The 23,038-nt window shown below is 37.4% G+C and overlaps 1 long non-coding RNA gene across 1 annotated transcript in view; it reads right to left on the minus strand.

Annotated features, from left to right (window-relative positions):
* The window catches only part of LOC120313628, a 32,599-nt gene extending 12,845 nt beyond the window's left edge, over positions 1–19,754 (minus strand). Inside the window, exons 1-3 of the long non-coding RNA XR_005558202.1 lie at positions 19,641–19,754; positions 17,319–17,515; positions 1,844–2,089 (exon numbers count right to left, since the gene is read on the minus strand). This is a non-coding gene — a long non-coding RNA (uncharacterized LOC120313628). The remainder of the gene's footprint in view (positions 1–1,843; positions 2,090–17,318; positions 17,516–19,640) is intronic.
* Between the last annotated feature and the right edge of the window lie 3,284 nt (positions 19,755–23,038).

The raw sequence follows: 23,038 nt of genomic DNA on the forward strand, positions 1-23,038 counted from the left end.
AATCTTAACCTATTTTTTTTCTTTGCCAACCTGTAGCCTAAGGAAACAGGTATTGTACTCTTGATATATTTACTAGACATTTCTATGCTCGTGGAACATTTATTCTAATTAGGAATGTATGCCTGCGATATGACAGAAACGAAGAAAAACAAAGCAGGCTAGAGGATGATTTCGTAGCATTATTAAGAACCAGGAAATGTAAACAAGTCAGAAGAAATAATGAAAGGGAACAACACCTCCATTAAAAAAGCCTTCAGATCAGAACAGAAATATGGGATCCTATCTGGACTTAGGAAATTCCACCTTCCCAACCACTTAAATCATTTTGTTCCAAATCAGTGAGTCCTGGACTGGCCCAGTTGCACATAAAAGAAAGTCCTTGCTGGTTTTGATTTGTCCTCAACAACTGGAAATTCATGCATCTGTTCAGGTAATGAAATGTATAGTAAGAGATTATTTTGTCAGCTATTAGCCTGTTCAGGTAACTGCCAAGGTTGAATTAATAATGAACATGGCTGATAAAAACATTCTGGGTTGACTGACTGTGACTGCCCAAGCAAGTAGTCCCAGCCAGTTGCTGAGTAGGAACAGATAAATATCATTCAAAACAATGCTTATGTAGCAAGCCATATATAAGACTGTCCAGATTTATTTTTGTCCTGGACCATCATTTTTTAACTGTTCTTTTGCCTTGATTTCCTCTTTCAGTTCTGATTCAGAGCTTCAGTTTGGCTTATTTGCTTCTTGATTATGTCACATTTGATCCTACAGATTCAAACCAAATCTCAAATCTAGGATCATGGTTTTTCAGTGTGGAAAGAATGAGGTCTACAGTATGTGGAGTCTCAGACTTACGTTGTAAAATGTCTTATTCTGCATACCTGCAGAGTCTGGTCACTCTTCTGCTGTGAGCATTCAGATGAAAAAGCTGAACATCTGATATCCAATAAGTAATAAACATTTGATCCTGTATCTCTTGCACCTATATTATGATATAGTTTACTGCAATTCTAAAAGTTTCATCAGTTCTAAAAGAAAACTGTACTGCCACCTTGTGCCTCAATCTGAAGTTATTTTTAAAATATGTTCCTCTGTTTTTGTTTTGGTTGAAATAATAGCAATTTGGGGAGTGATATCAATCCTAAATCTTTGAGTTTTGGATCATATATTGCATTCAAATGAAGTAACAGAGTTGATGCAGTTACTTATCTACACTGACATTATAGCAAAATTTTGCTTCTTTCATTTGCATTATTTTCCCCAAAATATTAAGGCTGCCATCTATTCAGGAGAGGTTTTTATCAGCACAGTTTCTTGCAGGGGTGTTGAACTTCAACTCTTATAATTCATAGCCTGGATGCTGGCTGGAATTATGGAAACCTAAATCTAATAAATCTAACATCACCCTAGAAATTTCCCGAAACTCATCTTGCTTGTTAACAAAAATATCCATTTGTTTCAGATCACCAGGATGGACAATTGGTTGATAATTCATATTCCTTTGATAGAGAGAAGAGAGACAGACAGGCAGACAGAGAAAAGAAAGATCATCTGTGGGGCAAATTATTATGACAGCATCTCTTCTGTGGACTGATACACAAGCCACCTGAATGCCAAGATTTAATGTAAATAATGTGTGCAATAACATTGTGGTACCAAGCTAAAAATTCAGATATGGTGGAAATGGCATTCAATGTATGAGTCCAATTAACATACCTGTTTAGGAAATCTCTCACTTGTTACTAATAACTTGCCTAGGACATGTTAAAAAAAATGAAAGCTAGAAAATTGGGAAGTATTTTAGCAAGCTGTTGAAAGAATAAAATAATAAACATGATTCAACCTGATATGAAAGAAGCCAAAATGTCAACTTTCCAAGTACAGGAGTTTTCCCCCAGATAGTAGTCCCAACAAAGTAAGCAAGCCTCCAGAAGCTGTGAATGCTCCAGCAAGGGGCTGGACTAGATGACCTCCAAGGTCCCTTCCAACTTTATTATTGTTGTTGTTGTTATTGTTGTTGCTGCTGCTGTTGTTGTTAGTTTCCCCAAGCCTGATCTGCCAGCTTCTTAGAAGTTTTAACTTTGGCTTTCTGTTGAGGACAAAATATATAGTATTATTCACAAGATCATTTTTTGCACCTTTCCAGAATCACTTTTACTCTGCTATCATGAAAGTGTCATTCAGATGGAATGATGTATATATTTTCAATAACAAACAAATAACACACAAATAAATTAAATGCAATGTTTTAGATTTTCTATCAGGATTTTAATGTCAGAACAAAAGTAATGACCAGATTTGTCTACAGTTAGATAATGTGGTAATTAACGTATTGATCCTTTAAACTTTCTAACACAGACCCTGAAAACATTTCTGTGTAATAGAAAAACTGGAATTCAAAAGGGAAGATGTGTGGCCTATGAATGGTAGCACCTAATGTTTGTATGGAAAACCACCATGAAAGAGAATATTGTGAAAGAGACTCGATTGTGAAGAAGAAAAAATCCACAAAGAAGACAATGACAAATCTCTTCTATTTTCCCTTAAGAAAATGGTATGCATTTGATCGGGCAGTCATTGGGGGTTGAGGATGACTTAAGAGAAACTTACAATTGGACAGAATGATGAGGTTGAATAGATATCATCAGTTTAGCCTCTGTCCCTCATTCTCCATCCTGACGTAACTCTCTAGATCAGGGGTGTCAAACTGCCGGCCTGTGGGCTGGATGTGTCATGCCAAAACCGTGTCCACCCCATTGCTAGCAATGGAGAAAAAGTTGCGATATGTCATGACACATCACGTGATGTTGTGAGTTGGACACCCCTGCTCTAGATGAATGTGTTATATAATCAAAGAACCCTACTGTGGGAAGGGACCACTTAAACCAGAGTTGGGGAACTATGGCCTCTTTATGACTTGTGGACTTCGCTCTCAGAATTCCTGAGCCAGCCAACTAGAATGCCTAGTTCTACTCTTCCTGTGGAATTGGTTTCCTGATCTGTCTACCTCACAAAACTAGCAGGATTAGTCAAATCGTTATCCAGTTCCTTCCATATCCTAACATGGGATTTATCTGATCCTAGCAATTTTAATAAAGACAATTTCCCTGATGAGATTTCTGTTCTGGTTCTAAGAAAGAGAAACTAGCAGAAAATCACAGTCAGAAAGACTTTTTCATCAATGGAATTCTGCTCTTGGTAAATTTTTATCACCTTTATGTTTTATGACTGCACTTCCAAGAGTTACAGGCATACTTAAACTTGTGATACTTAAACATAAAAATCGCTCCCTGAAAGTTGAATTTATGTTTGTTGATTCTTTCTCCTGAAAACTGAGACCAGCATTCTTTGCCCCACATGGTGGCAATGTCCCTTTGATGGACATTTAGTTTAAGCAAGGAACAAAGATTCTGTCAAGAGTATCAGCAATTCCACTTAATTAAATGTCATGATATGTATACACTTAGAGTTATATACTTTGGGAGGAAAAAAAAGACTATCTTAATAGAAGAAAGTGACCAAATATAGCCATTGAATCAAAATGCACATTTTTAATTATTGCTACCTAACCATAAAATGCCAGGTATTTTAAACTTCAAAGAATGCTTGACTCATTTTTTTAACAGTGTAATTAACTGTTCTCCTTTCCCTCCATGAATTCAATTCATGTGAAGGACATCAAAGCTTTATCAATCTTTGTCTTATTTCCAATTAATTTAAGTCATTTTCCACTACAGTTTACAAGTTGTTGTTGTGTTCTTGCTTCTTCCTTATCACATGCAAAAAGTATAACCTTTTTCAGGAATGGATAATAATAGCATGTCAAAATGCTTTACCCGCCCTCTGCTCTCTTATTGGTTATGATGCTGGCCTAGAAACTAGGAGACGGTGAATTCTAGTGCCATTTTAGGCATGACAGCCAGTTGAGTGACTTTGGGCCAATCACTCTCTCTCAGCCCAAGTCACCTCATAAGGTTGTTGTTGTGGAGAAAATAGGGGAGGAAGGAGTATTAGATATGTCTACTACCTTGGGATACAGTAATAAAGGCATGATAAAAAAAAGTCTTTAAAAAATAAAGACTGTCCGTGCCAAATAATCAGTCGAAATTTGACTGTTAGATTAATTAACATACAGATGTTGATAACCAATTTGCTTCTTGCAAGATGACTAAGTATCACTCTCTAGCATGGTTATAAAAGTCGGAAACTTTCAATGCAGCAGGACTTCGAACAGTCCAAAAGGAAATGAGAGGCTGAAGGCTAGGCTCTACCTGTATTTGCCTTCTAGCTGTGTGTCTAGATCAGTTTAGCCTATCTTGTTGCCCATTTAGTAAAACAAAACAATGCATGACCATTTTGCTGCCTTATTGCCCCGGTGTGATTATGGGGAGTAAAGCTGAAGTGGGGGCTGTGAGAATTACAAAAATAGGTCCTCATGCAGTTTATTACTGAAGTGGTGCTTGCTCCTGACTTAAGAAAGCTCCAGACATTTACTAGGCTAAAACTTAAAACACAGGGGATAATATTTCTAGATTGCTATTGATAAGCTACCATACTTTTAGAAACTCTACAAAACTTTAGGGAGAAGAATAAGCTAGGTAATTTAGAATATTACAACTTAAAAGTGTATTTTCCTATAAATGTGCAAATAATATTCAGCACTGTCATGGTTATTATCACTGAAGTAAAGACAGTGGGGAATTGAATATCAGGAATATTCACAATTTTTTTTTCAGTTAGGACAGTATTTCTCAACCTTGCGGACTTTAAACTGTGTGAACTTCAAGTCCCAGAATTCCCCTCTCAACATGCTGGCTGGGGATTTCTGGGAGTTGAAGTTCATACAGTTTAAAATTCTCAAGATTGAGAAACACTGATCTAAGGGTACCAAATATCAACTGCAAAAATCTGGATACGCACTAGCTGGCAGAAAAGGTATATAAAATATCCTAGTCAATATGTGTGAAGGAAAGCAGGGATCTTTGCACAATATTCAACTCTGCCATTTTCAGAATACAGATTTAATTCTCCCTTTTTAAAAATTGTATATATTTTTCTCACTTTTGTGGAGCAGAATTATACTTGCAATGTAGCCACTTGTACAGTATGTATTCAGCTAGGATACAGTATGGCGTGCACATTTTTTCTTGCTCACTGTCTTTAATAAATATTGTAGCTAATGGCACTTTACTTTGTAATGTAGAATGTTATAGAGATTTCTTAAGTGCTTTTTCACATTTTGCACTCCAAAAGATAAATATATTTTGTTGAGAAATGCCAGTTTAATTCTAAACGTATGAGATGTTGTAATTTTGATTATTAGATTTCCTCAGCTGACTACTGAAGAAATATTAAAAGACCACTTTTTAATACTTAACATTGGATGAATATCAACTCTCAGATGTATATAACTCAGCTAAAGATTGTCCAAACCAAATGAATAATTGTTTTAAATATCTGTCAGTAAATCACATAATAGTTGGACTCATTTTGAACCAAACTTTGGCTGTCTTTTCAGAACTTATCACACAAAGTAGATTCTTGGATGTAGAGTAGACTTTCAACGTTACGTTGAATTTAATGGACAAATGAGAGTCAGTTTGGCTTTGCGGTTAAGGCCCCAGGCTAGAAACCAGGAGACAATGAATTCTAGTCCTGCCCCTAGCCATAAAAACCAGTTGGGTGATTTTGAGCCAGTCACTCTCTCTCAGCCCACCTCACCTCACAAGGTTGTTGTTGTGGGTAAAATAGGAGGAAGGTTTGATGGATATGTTATGGCCTTGAGTTATTTGTAAAAATAATAAAAGTAGAATTCAAATAAATAAATAAATAAAAATATGGTATTCCATTACTCCTTCCCAACATCATTATACTTCCTTTTTTCTATAGATAGAAATTGTTTCCATCTAGATTAGGTCTTGATATCTCATTTCTTGATTAAAGATTAAAGGTGGTTCAGTGACTTAATGACCCTGGAGATGGTCTATGCTCCAGCAGTTTGACTCTTAATATTGCATGGCAGGGTGAGCTCCTGCCATTTGCCTCAGCTTCTAGTTACCTAGCAGTTTGAAAGCATGTTACATGCAAGTAAATAAATGAGCATGACTTCAGTGGGAAAACAAACCAGTGCTTCATGTGGACAGTTAGAATCCTGCCAGTGCCGAACCTTTCTGGTTAGTGCACATTGTGAGGTAGCTTTGATGGAGGGAGAGGGCCTCGGACCATGCTGCAAAAACACTACTTATCTTTCTTTCTGATGTGGAGTTAGCTCGCCCTCCTGTGGCACGCCTTGGGAAATGTGCAAGCATGAACCAAACAGGGCTGCCAAATAGCATTAGCATTGTAGTCTCCTGGCTAATGTACCATCGCCACATGCTAAATAAATAAATAAATTTCTTGATTGCAAATTAGACTTGTGACGTAGATGCTATTACAATTTCAGATTCAAGCTTTGGTGAACTTTTTAATCTCATTTCTCAAACTCTTTAAGTGGACTTTGAAGGTATCTTTCCTGAAAAATAAATATTTTATTAACCAGATGGTTAATAGAAGAGAAGAGAAGAGTTTTTTCCATGCTAAGAGAGACTCAGTGGCAACATTCTCCTTAGTATGAAACACCACCAAAACATTTATTCAAGGTCAAATTATAGCTGATGCATCTGACGAAAAGAAAAAGCAATTAGTTAAATCTCTAAAGGATACATTCAATTTTGTAAACTCTTTATGCATTCCATCCATTTCCTAATCAATAGAGGTCCTGTTTCTTTTAATTACGAAGTAAACAAGCTTCATGTCTCCAAAACCATTTTTTATTACAACCCATAAGAAAAGAAAACTGGAAATGGAGAGAAATATCTACTGAATTAAACTATTCTCTTTCATAAATAACAAACTAAGCAGCATATATTGTACCATCAATTGTGTTGGATACATCATCCCTATCCACAAAACTGTTTCCTTTATGATGCAGAATAGAAGCAGGATCACCAGTGTTCTACTTTCCATCACCACTTTGCTACTGTTAGGTACATAAAAAAGGTTAAATTTGGAATAACCAAAGGTCACTTCCTTTGAGATTGTCCATGTTAATCCACAGTATTGTTTCCAGTGGTTCTATGTCTTTTAATGAAAGTAGACATAGTGATATACAGTGCTTTTTTGTAAAAAAAAATAAAATAAAAAAAAGGTGCTGGAACTCACACATGTCATACAACGCCTTGCCTACCCTACAAGGTTCCATCCAAAAAAGGTGCCGGAACTCTGTTCTGGGCGTTCTATGACAAAAAAAGCCCTGGCGATATAGATAATGTAAATTATTAAGTCTTCTGTCCTTTTCATCTTTGTCTCTTTCCCTGCTTTTCCTTGTTTTTTTGTTTTTGTCTTGTTTTTTTGTTTTTTGCAGTGAACTGTTCCCTTTTTGCAGTTAATGTACTATATTTTGAAGTTTTTTGACATTTGATAAGCAGCAAGCTATATTCGTAGAAATTAAACTGAGTGGTTTGTATGTGTATGCTTTCTGTGTATGTTTGTCTATGTATGTACTTGCTCTGATCTGGATATATGGATTGAATGGGAATGTGCTAGGTACCAACTGCACTGGAAGATACCCACAATACTTATCCAATAAATTCAAGATAAAGTGAGAAATACATACATAACTTTGTCACCCTTTTTAATTTTCTTTTCTAAACTGTATACTAGCGTTCCAATTCTTTATCAATGTATCATGGGATACATTCTTGTTTACATAATGTAAGATTACTATACCACATTTATTACAGGGCCAGGCAACTAATCCAGTTTTACTTGTTTCATTTTAAGAAATGGCCACATTTCAATCTATGAAACTAGGGAAATTGTCTGGTCCTGATAGAGTTTCAGTTAATTTATGCAAAATCATAGTGGAATTTCATCTTCTATTTTGATGGAAGTACATGGTGAAACTTTTTCACCTAAATTCCTACCATGCAAATTTTACAAATATTGCAGTTATTACCAAACCAGACAAGGAGCTTCTCCTTGATTTCTAGTTATAGGCCTACTGTTGGGATAAATACAGATGCTTTGATTTAGCAGCTACTCTGCCTCATATAATATAATTTGTTCTGATAACAATTTGGCACACAGCTCAAGGTAGTTTTAAATGGGACCATAATGTCCAACAACATTAGATTGTTAATTAATGTGTTTCTCCTAACTCATATGTTCTGCTGGCTATCAGCTTGGCTGGCTTCAAAAAAAGACTGGACCTATTCATAGAAGTTATGGGAAATAGCTAGCCTTGATGGTGGCATGACTGTCTTTGAAGACCATCTGCTGGATGACAAGTGGACTTCCTTAGGCAATTGGTTGGCTACTGTGAGAACAGCCTTCTAGATTAGATGCATCAAAGGTCTGATTCAGCAGGCCACTGCTTATGTTCCTTTGTTTCTCTGATAGAAAATCCAACAGTTATAATGCCTTTGGACTGTGAAAAAAAACTTTTAATATAGTTTCTTGGAGGTTTTTGAGATAGGCTTTGATGTATTTCAGATTTCCAGAGGTTTTATATACTTGGATTGATATCATGCCCTTTTCAAGTTAGCTAAGTGTCTTTCTAATGCTTCTGGCTTGCCTTATTCTGCTAAAAATGTTAGAGTGTAAAATGAATCTTCTATTTTCTATTTTATTGATAAAGTAAAGTAATGCATAAATTTGGCATCCTGCCTGCCTGCCTGCTTCATCTCTTAGATCAATTAATTAGAGTAAATGAGACCGGATGATACACGGTCATAGCCGCAGTGTCAGCAAACGGAAGGGTTAGGTGTAGGGCACAGGCTGGCTCAAGAATTCTGGGAGTTGAAGTCCAGAACTTCGTAAAGGGGCCATAGTTGCCCATCCCTGGGCTTGACCTTCCCTACTCCATGATTCCTCAAAGGTTGTTTCAATGGCTTGGTAAATAAAGGGGCAGATTTCATTCCACCCTTTGTTGCCAGAGCTTCAAGGTGCTCTCAGTGATACTGAGCACAGGACTCAGTATCACTTCCCACTTGGATAAGTGCCAGCAAGTTACAGGAAAGAAGAAGCAAGAAGTGTGGGTATGTTCTAAAGGTGAAAGTCAGTAGAAAGGTTTAGTTTTAAAAAAGGAGAGGATATATACAGAATAATTCCTTTTAGCTAGACAGAATGCAGAATAATCCAAACAAAGCTAGAAGCTCAAGTTTAGCATGAGACTATTGGCAGAAACGAGACTAGAATGAATAACATGGCTTCCAAGCATAACCACATCAAGCTCAGCAGAAGAACTCTCACAAGAATGGAATGGAATGGAATGGAATGGAATAGAATAGAATAGAATAGAATAGAATAGAATAGAATAGAATAGAATAGAATAGAATAGAATAGAATAGAATAGAATAGAATAGAATAGAATAGAATAGAATAGCTGGAAGGAGGCTTTGGAGGTCTTCTAGTCCAGCCCCCTGCTCAAGCAGGAGAACCTATACCATCTCAGACAAGTGACTGTCTAGCCTCTTCTTAAAAACCTCCAATGATGGAGCGCCCATGATTTCTGAAGGCAAGCTGTTCCACTGTTTAATTGTCCTCACTGTCAGGAAGTTTCTCCTTAATTCTAGGTTGCTTCTCTCTTTGATCAATTTCCAACCATTGTTTCTTGTCTTGCCTTCTGGTGCTTTGGAGAATAACGTGACCCTCTCTTCTATGTGGCAGCCCTCAAATACTGGAATACTGCTATCATGTCTCCTCTATGTCTTCTTTTCTTTAGATTAGCCAAAGTCAAGTCCTGCAGCCGTTCTTCATAAGTTTTAGTCTCCAGGCCTTTGATCATCTTAGTTGTTCTTCTCTGAATTTTGAATTTAAAAAGTTATGAAGAAGTTATGGACAGTGTCAACCAAGCCTATGTCCTGCATTTGACTTTAGTCAATGGGCTGCCAACAAGCATCAGTGAAGGGAAACAAAATTGGACTGATTCCTCATTCAGAAGCAAAATAGGTCAAGAAGAATCCGAAAAAGTGGGGCAAAACGAAACCCCAAAGTCTAAAGTTTGCGGTATTTTATAGGGGCAAACTGTTAGCACTGAATGAAGGTGAAACTAATGCCCTTTGTAAAGATGGAAAGCTTTAAGCTAAGCTAGGGAATAAAAGATGATGCAAGATATCAAACTGACTAGCAACAGGGTCACTGCGAGATTAAGTATTGTATTATAAGGAGAGACCGAGATTAAAGCATGGAACAAAGAAAGTTGTATTTATCCAAAAAAGAAAAAAGAAAAAGAACAGTAGAGGCCAGGAGTTTCCAAGAAGAGGAAGGTCTGCCCTGTGCTCTAAGTGCTTTCTCTCTTTCTCTGCTCTCCCCATCTTGCCCCAATCTGAAAGCTTAATAGATCTTCATTCTGAAATTTCAGGGCAAGAGAAGTCAGGAGGGCCAGAAAAAGAAAGATGATCATTTCCCAACAATGTTTTTGTCTGCTCCACTGAAGTCATGGGAAGGTAAAAGGCAGTATATCTCCTCCAATTAAGTCAGACCTGACAACATGGACAAGCTTAAAAGAAAAAGAAGAGTAGGAAAACACTTGTGCGTGCATACACATGCACACCAAAACTCAGAAGGATAACAAGAGAATCGTGAAAGGAATTCTGTTTTTTATTTGCACTGGATGGAGAGCCAGAGTCATCATTTACTGAGCCACAACCTCTAATAAAGGTGCTTGTAAAGCTGGTGGAAAGAAAAATTTGTGCCAGGACAATGACAAGAAGCTGTTAATGAAGAGAATAAAAATATTCCACGAAATCACTTTGGGATTGATCTCGTTACTCTGTTTGCTTTGTGGAGCTGCATTAATTTATTTGAGGCATGTGGCTATCTGAAACCACAGCGAAGCTGATGTTTTCATTTAAACAGCTGTGGCTCTAGAGCAGTGGTTCTCAACCTTTCTAATGCTGTGACCCCATAATACAGTTCCCCATGTTGTGGTGACCCCCAAGTGGGTGTGGCCACCAATAAGAGGGAGTAGGACAGCTAGAGAAAAGGGAAAAAAATGGCAGACAGCATGGTTTGGCGACCCCCGTGAAATGGTCGTTTGACCCCAAATGGGGTCCCAACCCACAAGTTGAGAACCACTGCTCTAGAGATCTTGTGTGAATCCATTTTCCTGTAAATAAGAAGTCTGGCCTTATTACGGTTTTGTTCCTGGACATTGTCTGATTCTCTATCTGCTGGCTGGAACTTATCTTCCATCTTACAATCAACCTGCCATAGCAGAAGGTCACCATGCCTATAGCTATTAGAAAAAGTTACTCAAAATGATTAATATTATATCATTTCATCCTCACAGTTCACAGGGGATTTTGAAAGTAAGAGAGAAATGACTGGGGATATTTTGGAGGGAGGGAAGGAGGGAGGGAGAGAAAGAGAGATGATAAATAGGTTAAAAATAGATAGATAGATAGATAGATAGATAGATAGATAGATAGGTAGGTAGGTAGGTAGGTAGGTAGGTAGGTAGGTGGGTGGATGGGTGGGTGGATGGATGTGGATGGATGGATGGATGGGTAGATAGGTAGGTAGGTGGGTGGGTGGGTGAATGGGAGGGTGGGTGGATGGGTGGGTGGATGGATGTGGATGGATGGATGGATGGATGGGTAGGTAGGTAGGTAGGTGGGTGGGTGGGTGAATGGGAGGGTGGGTGGGTGGGTGGGTGATAGATAGATAGATAGATAGATAGATAGATAGATAGATAGATAGATAGGAGGGTGGGTGGGTGGGTGGATGGATGGATGGATGGATGGGAGGGTGGATAGGTAGGTAGGTAGGTAGGTAGGTAGGTAGGTGGGTGGGTGGATGGATGTGTATGGATGGATGGATGGGAGGGTGGGTAGGTAGGTAGGTAGGCAGGCAGGCAGGCAGGCAGGCAGACAGACAGACAGACAGATAGATAGATTACAATATTTTTTTCCTTTTATCCCTTCACAGATTTTTTCCCATCAGGTCTTTTTTTCAGACCACCAACCCAAGGCAAATAGATAACAGTATTTATCCACTTTGGGGTGTGGCTTGAATAGTGTTTTCTGTGTTTGAAGTTGGCCAGGGTAAAGACCCTCACTGGCAAGCTTTGCTTTTGTGATGAATTGGGAGACGGAAATGTTGATTGTGTGGAAATACCCCAAAATACCCTTTCATTTTCAGCCTACATTAGGGTTTTTTTTGGGGGGGTGCGTTGGATCGATCCAATCTTTTCTATTTTCTGCATAAATTAAGAAATAAGCTCTATGTCTTTTACCAGGTAATCACAGCAAGTAAATGTTGTAGAAGCTGGATGATATACTGGATTAACCAGGCAGAGGTTTCCCATTCTAAACCTACAATATATTTAATTTTTATTTGCACAAATTTAGTTCATGAAGGGGGTGGTAGGAGGTTTGTGGACAATAGTGCTGGGCAGGAAAATGTCCCTCTTGCTCCAATCGAGCCTGATGGAGGGGAGGGAGGAAAATGCCCTAACTGGATTTGGAATCCTGCCCTTGAGAAATTGCTGGTGAAATTGTCCATACGATTTTTCTGCCAAAGAAATGTCATTTTGTGTACTTGTAGAAGAAAATCTTTTTTCCTTGGACACAAATGGCCTTTTGATTCTATTCCACTATCCACTCTCCCAGCATCCATTCATTCAGTGCTCAGCAGAAAAAGATTTATGAACATACAGCTGTTCATTGTCTTTGGAAATTCTGATTGATCTGGTTCATTTGTAGCTAACCATCTGCGGGAAGAGTCTGTTATTAACTTAAAAGGAAAGTTTCCTTCAGGTCAGTCTTTACTCCATGTGATTTCATGAACACGGCCAGGTAGCTTTGTTCTATTCAAAAGTAGCTTGCCATAATATCTAGAACAGTGTTTCTCAACCTTGACAATTTTAAGGCATGTGGACTTCAACTCCCAGAATTCCACAGCCAGCAATGCTGGCTGTGGAATTCTGGGAGTTGAAGTCCACATGCCTTAAAATTGTCAAGGTTGAGAAACACTGCTCTAGAAGTATATCACTGGGGTTTGATTGGTTAGATGAACAATTATTTTAGCATTTAGGGGATTTCATAGTTTCAGATGTGGCTATGCTCTTCTTCTAGTAGAAAGGCACTGAAAAACTGGCTAAATTACATAAAATCTCAGGATGTATGTGAGAATACGTGTCTCATTTGAGAGTGTTCCCATCATTGCTACCCAAGCATGTGTGTAACGTATCATAACTTCCACCCCACTGAGAACTTATACAGGAATGTATTTTGGCTTGGACTCAGCCAGGTTGAATGTTACCAATGAATTCTTGATTTCAGGATTTCTCCTGATGTGAATGAAATAGAAGGAGAGAATGAAACAAGAGATCTGAATGCACAAAAGTAGTTAATTCTTATGGCATGCAGTATTAAATGAAACAGAAATGGAATGAGAGCAGAGATACAAGAAGGTGAAATAGTCAGCCTAGATGTATAATAGCCACAAAAACTAAAGGAAAAAAAATAAAATGCAAAAGGCTATTTTCCCCATTTATTTGGAGGAATGGCATTACATATTTTAATGTCAGTATGTCCCCCCAAAGATGGGTATATATTGGTCACATAGTTATCCAATTGAAAGAAATCTCAGTGTGCTATCCTTAAGCGAGGAGAAGTGCTAACTGCAAAGTTTTGTAAAGACGTTAATCTTGTCCCTAAATATTTAACATGAATTGATTGATACACAAGCCAACAAGAAATCAGAAGTCAGAACTAGTCACACACTGCTAATCTTATTCCTTATATCTTTGGATAATACTTTTTTAAAAGTAAAATTATTATTTCCTAGCCTCTTGTCCTGAGCAATTTTTGAGCAATACCCATTAGATGACTTAAAGTAATAACATCTGCTTTCTGTAATCAACAAGATTCCAAAGTTATGCCTTCAGAGCAAGCACTAAAGTGATACAGTGCTGCCTCGGTACTCGACTGCTTCAAAACTTGTTGAATATGGTTCTTGATGCATTTTGACATGAAAATGTTGTCCCGTTATTCAGCCTTTGTTTAGTACTTGATGCACTGCTATAGGAAGAGTAAGGCGCCTGTGGGAAATGGGCAGGAAGTCAGCATGCTGGGAAGGTCACTACAAAAGGAGGGGGTGGCCACAGAGGGTGGACAGGAAGTCTGCCATGCTGAAAAGGTCACTGACATAGGAAAAGAGACAGGCAGAAAGTTGCAACTTCAAACAGTTGCTAAGTGAACTGTCATAACTCAAGGAATATTTTTATTTTAGTATCCATCACACCACCCAGAACCAATTAACTCTGAATACAGAAATACCACTGTACATCATAGAATGAAAAGTATCTGTCTTTTTCTCTCAGTCCAAGAAATTGAGGTTGCAGTGACCAATGGTGAACTTAAGATGGTATCTGCATGAGACTCATGGGGCTTTGAAGACAAAGCTGTAATCACCGAATGCAAGATTCTCCCTTAATTTCTCCATTAAAATGTTATTTTAATTGAGCAATAAAAAGGTTATCATTTGATAAATGTTCAGTGCAACAGATACGAGATGCAACAGACAAAATTCCCATTTATTTTTAAATAATACAATTTGCACCATTTACCCAATAACATCACTATGGATGACATACTCTCTGATTTAATGGACTCTAGATAACTGGTCCATTAAATCAAAGCAACATTGCATTTCCTTCAGGGACCAGGTCTCACAAAAGCTCAGAGCTGGAAAACAGCAGGTTTAAATCCATTTGCTCTGCCTTAGGTAAACAAACATCTTTTCTAAAATCACATCCCATCTCAGAATGCATACCTTCATTTATATAACTAGCTTCCATGTAGTTATCTGGCAAAAACCTTGCAGGGATTTTTTTTGTCTTAGGACACAGAAAGAAGAATACTGGGGCTATATTACATTTAAAGAAATATGGCAGAAATAAGTCACTGTTAAATCAATATTTTTTTTTATCATAGCACCCTGCTGTACACAGCACCTACTCTTTACCCAGGATAAAGATAGTGCACCGATTCACATCCGTACATGAAATGAAAAACATTGTCCTCAAGAAATTTAACTATATCAAGGATGGAATTCACAGAAAACTTCAACAAATTGCCCATCATTTTTTATGATGCTGTTCCAATTCCAATCATATGAGCCTATCTATCCCCAAAGTCATAATTATTGTAAGAATAAAAAGGTCATAGAGCTGGGCCAATCTCACAATACGTAAAGACACATATGTTCCAGTGATGTATAATTAGGAGGCAATACAATATGAATTATTAAAACTCTATTTTTAAACTTAAAAGTTAGCAGGCAAATGTTTATTATAGTGGCCTTCTTCAGACTTATCAGTACAGACTAAAAGTTCACATTGATTCATTGTGGGAAATAGTCAGGTTGGATTCTACCTAATAAAGCCCTCAAAATATTCAGATTATTAGAGATGACTTTGCTGAACATTTGCACCATGTTTTGTGTCTCACTGAAGGGACTAGCACCACAGGCATCAGCTTGAGCTCCTTGAGTAACCTTGGGAAAGTAATAATATTTTTTTCATTCTTTTAAAGTTGCAGAAAAAGTTGGATATTTCTTCAAAGCCTATGAAGCCCCAGAGTTTCTCCGATTCAAATTGACAAGATTGCAGTGTTTTCTGTCGTTATGGAAGAGGTGATGAGGGTGTTCCAATGGTGGGATTCAGCCAGTTCACACCACTTCGGCAGAACCCGGTAGCTAATTTTTTGTTGCCCAGGCCCAGAATGGACTTCCGGAAGCGGTATCCACACAGAGAACCAGTTGTTCACATATTTGAATCCCACCACTGGGGTGTTCCTACGCCTATTAGGATGACATTACAAGTGGCCTTTGAATTGCCTTTAGTTGGGAAATGGCAATATTACTTATTTAAAATATCACTTGATTTCAACATTATCAAAATTCTTTAGCAATATCTAAAATCCCAAAATTACAAATGTTAATCTAGTTTGTTATTGTTTGGCTTCTTTTGTGCAGATTTTATCTCATTTGTTACAACCAGTGGTCAAAACAACAAATAAATTGATTGATTGATTACTGTCAGTATTGGAATAGGTTGTGGATGATGTCTATGTTTCTTTTGTGTGTTAAATAAGTGAAGTATAATGCTAATGTGAATATTGCTTATCTGCAAAAACTCTGGAATAAAAGGATATATTCCACATTAACAAATCAATTTGCTAGAGTCTCAAATAATATTAAGGGTATTAAGTAGAATTTTTACAATCTTAAAAAGAGATTAATTTGCTTTAATATTAATAAACTTATTAGTATTGTATTATGAAGATATGTACAGTTTCAAAATCAATGTATTTTGGAGTTATAATAAAAACAAATTGGAGTTTTATCACCATGTGAAGAATTATGGATTTATAAAGGACTGGTATGACACCAGAAAGCCAGTTTGGTGTAGTAATTAAACCATCAGATTATAAATCAGGAATTCTAGTCCTACTTTGGTTGGCACAAACCCAAAGATGACTTTTTCTCAGCCCTAAGAAGGAGGCAATGGCAAACCACTTGTAAAAAAAATATTTGTCAAGATAACTGCATGATTAAAAGGAAGGGGGGGAAGTATGATGCCAGATTGGACTTCATAGGATCACATTGCAGTAAGTTAAAGTCATTCCAGCTGCCCAAGCAGCTACCCTATATACAGTGGTGGGATTCAAATATGTGAACAACTGGTTCTCTGTGGGGAGGCCACTTCCGGAAGTCCATTCTGGGCCTGGGCAACAAAAAATTAGCTACCAGTTCTGCCGAAATGGTGTGAACTGGCTGAATCCCACCACTGCCTATATAAGACAGTAGCAATATAAGGCAGAAGATTGCTTTAGTAACAGTAAACATACAATTTCATTTTGCATGGGAGAAGGAAAGGCAAAACATTTTTATATTTTACCTAGAAAAACACATGGATAGGTAAGATAAAGTGTCTGATAATATAGGGTCAGATAATGGACCTCTGAGGTCAGATGGCCCCACATTTTCAGGACACATAGATGCCGATTTCCATATGATAAAACTAAATCCAAAGCTGAAAAGATAGAATTACGGTGGAAACATGGAATATAAAAAGCATAAATATGGGGAAGAAAAGTGAACAATGAAACAAATCAATTACACATTAACATTATAGGTACCAGCGATTCAAGTGGACTAGAACTGAGCGCCTTTATTCAGAAGATCATAATATTAGTGCTCAGGGCATAAAAAATAAAGCAGAAAGTGCATTGTTTATATGGTCACGAAACATATAGCAAAGACCGTACTTGGTTATAAGGAAGTCAATGTCCAAATAATATCAATTAGAGTTTGCAGATAATCCTTTAATATGGTGATTATCGAATTTGATGAGCTTTTGGATCAATCTCCATCAGACATTAATAAAACATGGAGGCAAGGCATGTCACTTGGGTTGGAGACTGGAATACCAAAACTGGAAGAAAATAGAGCTGAACTGCAGAGTCTGGGAAACAGAAATGAAACAGGAGAATGACAAATCAGTTTTTTTCAAATCCACTTATTCTGCAACACTAACATAGTTTTCAAACAACCAAACTGATACCTATACGTACATCTTCAGATAAGCACACAGAAATCAAATTGACTATTATTTTTCAAAGGAAGTAGAAGACCTCGCTTATATCATCAAAGGCATTGCCAGAGGCAGACTGTAGAACAGATTGTAAACTGCTTGTGTGCAAGTTCCAAGCCAACTAAAGTGGAAGAAAAAAAGCCAACCAGTTTCAATGATACGATCTTGAGCATATAGCCATAATTTTCAAGAAGAGCATCAAAGAATCCTTTGAAGTCCTGAACCTAATTGACAGAGAACAAGAGGAACTATGAAATGAAATCAAAGTTATTAAAAATGAATGTAAAAAGAGACTCAGAAACAAAAGAAAGTCAAAAGGATTTAAGAATAAAAGGGGCAAGTTGCCAAGAAAAGATTACCCAATCCCAAGACTTCCAAATTCTTTAAAAAAAACTTTTTTTTTAAATCAAGAATTTCAGGAAGGAACTTAACCAATAATGTGAGAGAGCTGCTAAAACGGACAAGAACCAATAGTATAACGTTCTACTGAAGATAGAAACAAACTGGAATAAAAATTAAAATCTTCCAAAAAGTTTCCATATGCAGAAGGTTCCACCTTTAATTGAATACCAGTTGACAGATAGTAACTGATTCCATGAAAATCAAACAAATATGGGAGAAATATTTGAAATTCTGTATAATAAAGAAGTCAACATCTAAGGCAGTTTGAAAGAAATTTCCTTATTTACAAAAACCTCTGGTACTATAAATGGAAATTAGATCGCCACTGATTATTACCAGGTTGAAATATCTGTATTATCCAATGCAAATTAAATTCCATGCATAGAAATGGAAATGCCACATGTATATTGGAAAGACTAAAGACTCTCTCCTTACTTATTCAATCCATATGCTGAATATATTTTGAGGGTGGGTGGATTGGAGGAAAATCAGCATGGTTTTAAAATTGGAGTAAGAAACATCAGTAACCCACTTTATGCTGATGACAGCACCCTGACAACTGAACATACAAATAATCTGCAAATTCTACTCATGAAAGTCAAAGATCACAGTTGAAAAAATGACATCATGGTTAAAGAAGACCAAACTAATGACAACAGGTATAGCAATCACCTTAGAATTGAAAATAAAGATATGCTTAGATTCAGCTTTTAGGATCAATTACTAACAATAAAGAAAGCACAGTAGCAGAGAGTAGCACTTGATAGGATATCGATAAAACCTTGGAAAATATATTGTGGCCTGATGATCAGAAATATTGAGGCAGTGGTTTTTCCTTTGATACTTTATGGAAGTGAAAGTTGGATTCTGAAGAAGCAGGGTAAAAAGATACTCTAGAATTTTGAGTTGGAGGAGACTTCAACCTGGATAGCCCTTGCAAACAAATGAATCATAGATGGATCCTCAGTTCTCAGTCAAAGTTCAGATTGTGTTACACATTTTGCAAAGATCTGGCTTTCTTGAGAAGTCAATAATGATCAGAAAGATGGAAGCAGGATGGATGGACTCAGCTATAGCAGTGATAAATGTACCATTGGAAGACTGGAAAGATCTGGATGGGGACAGATCATCCTGATAATGTCTACTGAAGTGGTCACTAAGAGTTGAGATTGACTTGATGGCACATAATCATGTTGTGACTGAAATTGTCAGATATCAGATATTAATATTACCAGTGGGTTTTCTTTGCCCCCCCCAAAAAAACATACTTTGTATATTCTTTCCTCTTTTTGATGCAACAAATAAAATGTGTGGAATATAGGAAAGCATCTAGTTGCTGTTTTATAAACAGCTGGAAGGCAACAACTAATTTAATTAACAATATTAAGCATGGAAAAATGGAAACAGTAGAAAAATTAGTCATGATTTGCCATCGTGGCTTCCTTTAGTTTTTCAGAAATTACATTTATAATAAACAGCTGTGGAACTGATCATTACTCCCAATGTTCAAAATTAGAAACCTTTTAGATTCTGTTTTCTTAAGACTGACAACAGAATCCAATAAGGGCTATATATCAAACAGGCACATACAGACCTTCAGTTGTGAATAAATTTCAGCTGCCTGAAAGATTGGAAGGCAAGAGAAAACCAACATAATCACTGCTCAAAACCAAAATACTACAAATCAAAAGCCACCAGTAACTTGAAGTGCCAGGAAATACCGTTGTTTAATTGAGTTTATATCTGTTCCTGTCTTGGAATGCTCAGGGCAGTTAATAAATTACTGTGAAATAAAATAACTTAATCTAAACTAAATAAACCATATATACTTCATCCCAACTTACCAAGTGCTGGGCAAATAAGCAAACAAAAAGTGTTTGATTGCATTTAAAGGACGCTTGGACCAGAGTTAGAGCAAATCACCAGGGAAGGCTATTCATTTTAATGGGAAGCACTTTTGGAAAGTCTTCCTTGTGTTGACCTTGGAAAGACTTTGAAAGACCAAAGGAAAGGAATGATTGACAGTTGCTCTCTAGCAAAGGTCTTTTCATATCACATTCGTACCTGATCCTTCCCTCTGGAGCTGTCAGGAAGATGCCTTGCATTCCAATCATGTGCTCTACTACTAGCCCAATGGCTGAACTATCATCCATCATGGTAATGCAAAGAGAAGATAAGTCAAAGGGGAAGGGCTCCTGCACTCATTGTTTCCCGGTTTGTTTGTTTTTAATAGCACAGGAAGACATTTCCATATTTAAATTCCACTGCATTCAACCAGAGCACTCCTAACCTCCAGATGGGTTAGGGTGACAAACCACACAATCCCTAATCTTACCTTTAGCAATGTACATTGCATTTTGCAGAGCTGGGAAATTCAGAACAGACTTTCATTTTTCACTTACATTCAATGACTCCATTGTATGTTTGTTTACAGCCTGAGAGTTGAATATAGCCAATACTATCACATAAACTTTCAAATGTTCTTCAAAAGGAATTGAAAGCTAGGTTAAGTGTGGTCTCTTTTATTGTCTGCATTAGTAAAGCACTACTTCTGTCTGGCAGGTGCATTTATAGATTTAAGGTGGGAGGCATCGAATTGAAGCATTCAGGCATTTACTTTTATTATGTCCCCTAGTACAGGGGGGCCTTTGAATGCCTCTGCAACCATTTTTTCTAGTTGCTAATGTAAATTACACAGAAACTATTTCCAATGGAGATTGTTCTACTTTTGTTCTCTAATAGGCAGACCCCAATGCAGCTTTCTTTAAAAAAAAGTTTTTCCCCCAGTATATACATTTTAGTTCAATGATCATACTCTGAATGCAGCTTATGGTAGAATGCCTCCCTTTCTGCATTTTTAAAAAACAGGAATTCTCTTTGATGTTAGCATCTTGTATGGTGCACATATTTTTTTACCCCTATGAAATGGGGTTAGAACAAAACAGAACAACAGGATGGTAGTGGTGGAGAGAAATAAAAAACTACATTGATTTTTTTCCTCATATCACACCCATATACACACATATGCGCACACACACACACACACACACACACACACACATGTTCTGATGGATATTGCTCTCATGTTCTGTTCCAGAAACTAGAATTTGGTAGTTTTAATATTACTGTAAGTTGAGTTTGACATTTATACCTTAACATTTAGGTATGAATGAAATACAGTACAGAGGGAAGTCAGATTGATAGATGTAATACAAGTTAGACAATTTAGCAGACTAAAATTATATGCTGCTTTGAATGTTTCATTAGCTATAACAAGATATGTAAGTAGATTTCTGCATGCTGACCTGAAAATGTACTTGGGGAAAGAAAAATATTTCAGACAGAATAAATGATCAGGGAACTAACTTGGAAGTCATTCTTCTTCTTCCATAGCTTTGGGGACAAAGGTCTGAATTGCACACGTTTTTAATGCACTTAAGTGGACTTGCCCATGCTCTTAGCCGCTTTCTCTTTCCCTTTAATTGGCTACTGGTTTCAGTCATTTCCTAAAATATTATTCGTAGAGGGTCCTTTCCATTTCAGTTGAATTCAGTTGATTCAGTTGAATTTCCATCATCTTTCTCCACTTCACCTATCCATGCTATCTTAGAAATGCAGGCAATCCTTGATGATCATTCGTTCAGTGATTGTTTGAAGTTATAACAGCACTGAAAAAAATAATTTACGATTGGTTTTCACACTTAACCACTGCAGCACCCTGTGATCACATGATCAAAATTTGGGCACTGGGCAACTGGCATGTATTTATGACACTTGCATGGTTCTGGGGTCATGTGATTGCCACCTTCAACCTTCATAACCAGCTTCTGACAAGCAAGTCAATTGGGGGAAGCCAGATTCACTTAACAACCGTGTGATTCATTTAATAACTGTGGCAAAAAAGTCATAAAACGGGGCTTACTTACTTAACAACTACCTTGCTTACCAATTTTGAGCCCAAGAAATGCTGGGCTCATTTATGGTTGTTAAGTCAAGGACTACCTGTATACGTGGATCTCAAACATAGCTTGGTTCAAGGGCTAAAACAGGAGAAAAAATATTTGAAGTCCAGACCACTATTCCGTAAGCTTAAATAACATACTGTAGTGTGATTATCCCTTGTCACACTTCCTTGTGAACTTACTGGTGAGCCGGAATTGTAGAATTGTGCTCACTGGCTATAAGCAGGGAACAATGTTTTGATAAAGATAGATTAGACTGAGACTGACACAAAGTAAACTTGTCAGCGGTGCAATTTTTCTAAGAACAATAATGTCAAACCTTATCGTGATCACTGATCAGAACAAACACAAAAAACAAAATGCGGAGAATGCGTTTTCTCGAATTGGTTTCAACACACCAGTTCCTTTGCCTACCTCCGTGCCCTGAATAACTGCTTCAGAGTTCCCCTGTGTTAAACCTTCCATTCAGCTGCTTTATGAGGCTATACTTCTAAATCCCACATCCACAGAAAGTCACTTCAGACTTTTATATTTACAAAGGGAGACGTTCTGGTTGAATCAACTGTTCTTTGTAGTAGTATATCTTCACATGTGAGGGCAGGACACAGTCAGAATATTCACGCCTTCATGTGGCCCTTAGATGAAACTTCTCAGAGTCCCTCCAAAACTAAACTGTAACTTTTAACACAGAAGAACTAGGGCAGTGGTTCTCAACCTTTTTAATGCCGTGACTCCCAACCAGTTGTAAGTCGAGGACTACTCAACCAGTCATAAATCGAGGACTACTCAACTGGTGCAGTACCATTTGCAGAATGGGACTTTTGGCAGGCTCAGCAGGGCAGAGACAGCCTGGACAATTCCTATTGGCTTTTGAAAGCCAATAGAATTAGACTCTATTCAAGAGAATCTATTCTATTGGCTTTCAAAAGCCAATAGAATAAAAGGGAGTAGCACAGCTAAGGAAAAGGGGAAAAATATGGCGGACTGTGTTGTTTGGCGACCCCCGTGAAATGGTCGTTCGACCCCATAT

This window comes from Crotalus tigris, unplaced genomic scaffold (genome assembly GCF_016545835.1).
Source record: "Crotalus tigris isolate CLP2741 ecotype Arizona unplaced genomic scaffold, ASM1654583v1 scf7180000018737.1251358, whole genome shotgun sequence".
Taxonomy (NCBI): Eukaryota; Metazoa; Chordata; class Lepidosauria; order Squamata; family Viperidae; genus Crotalus; species Crotalus tigris.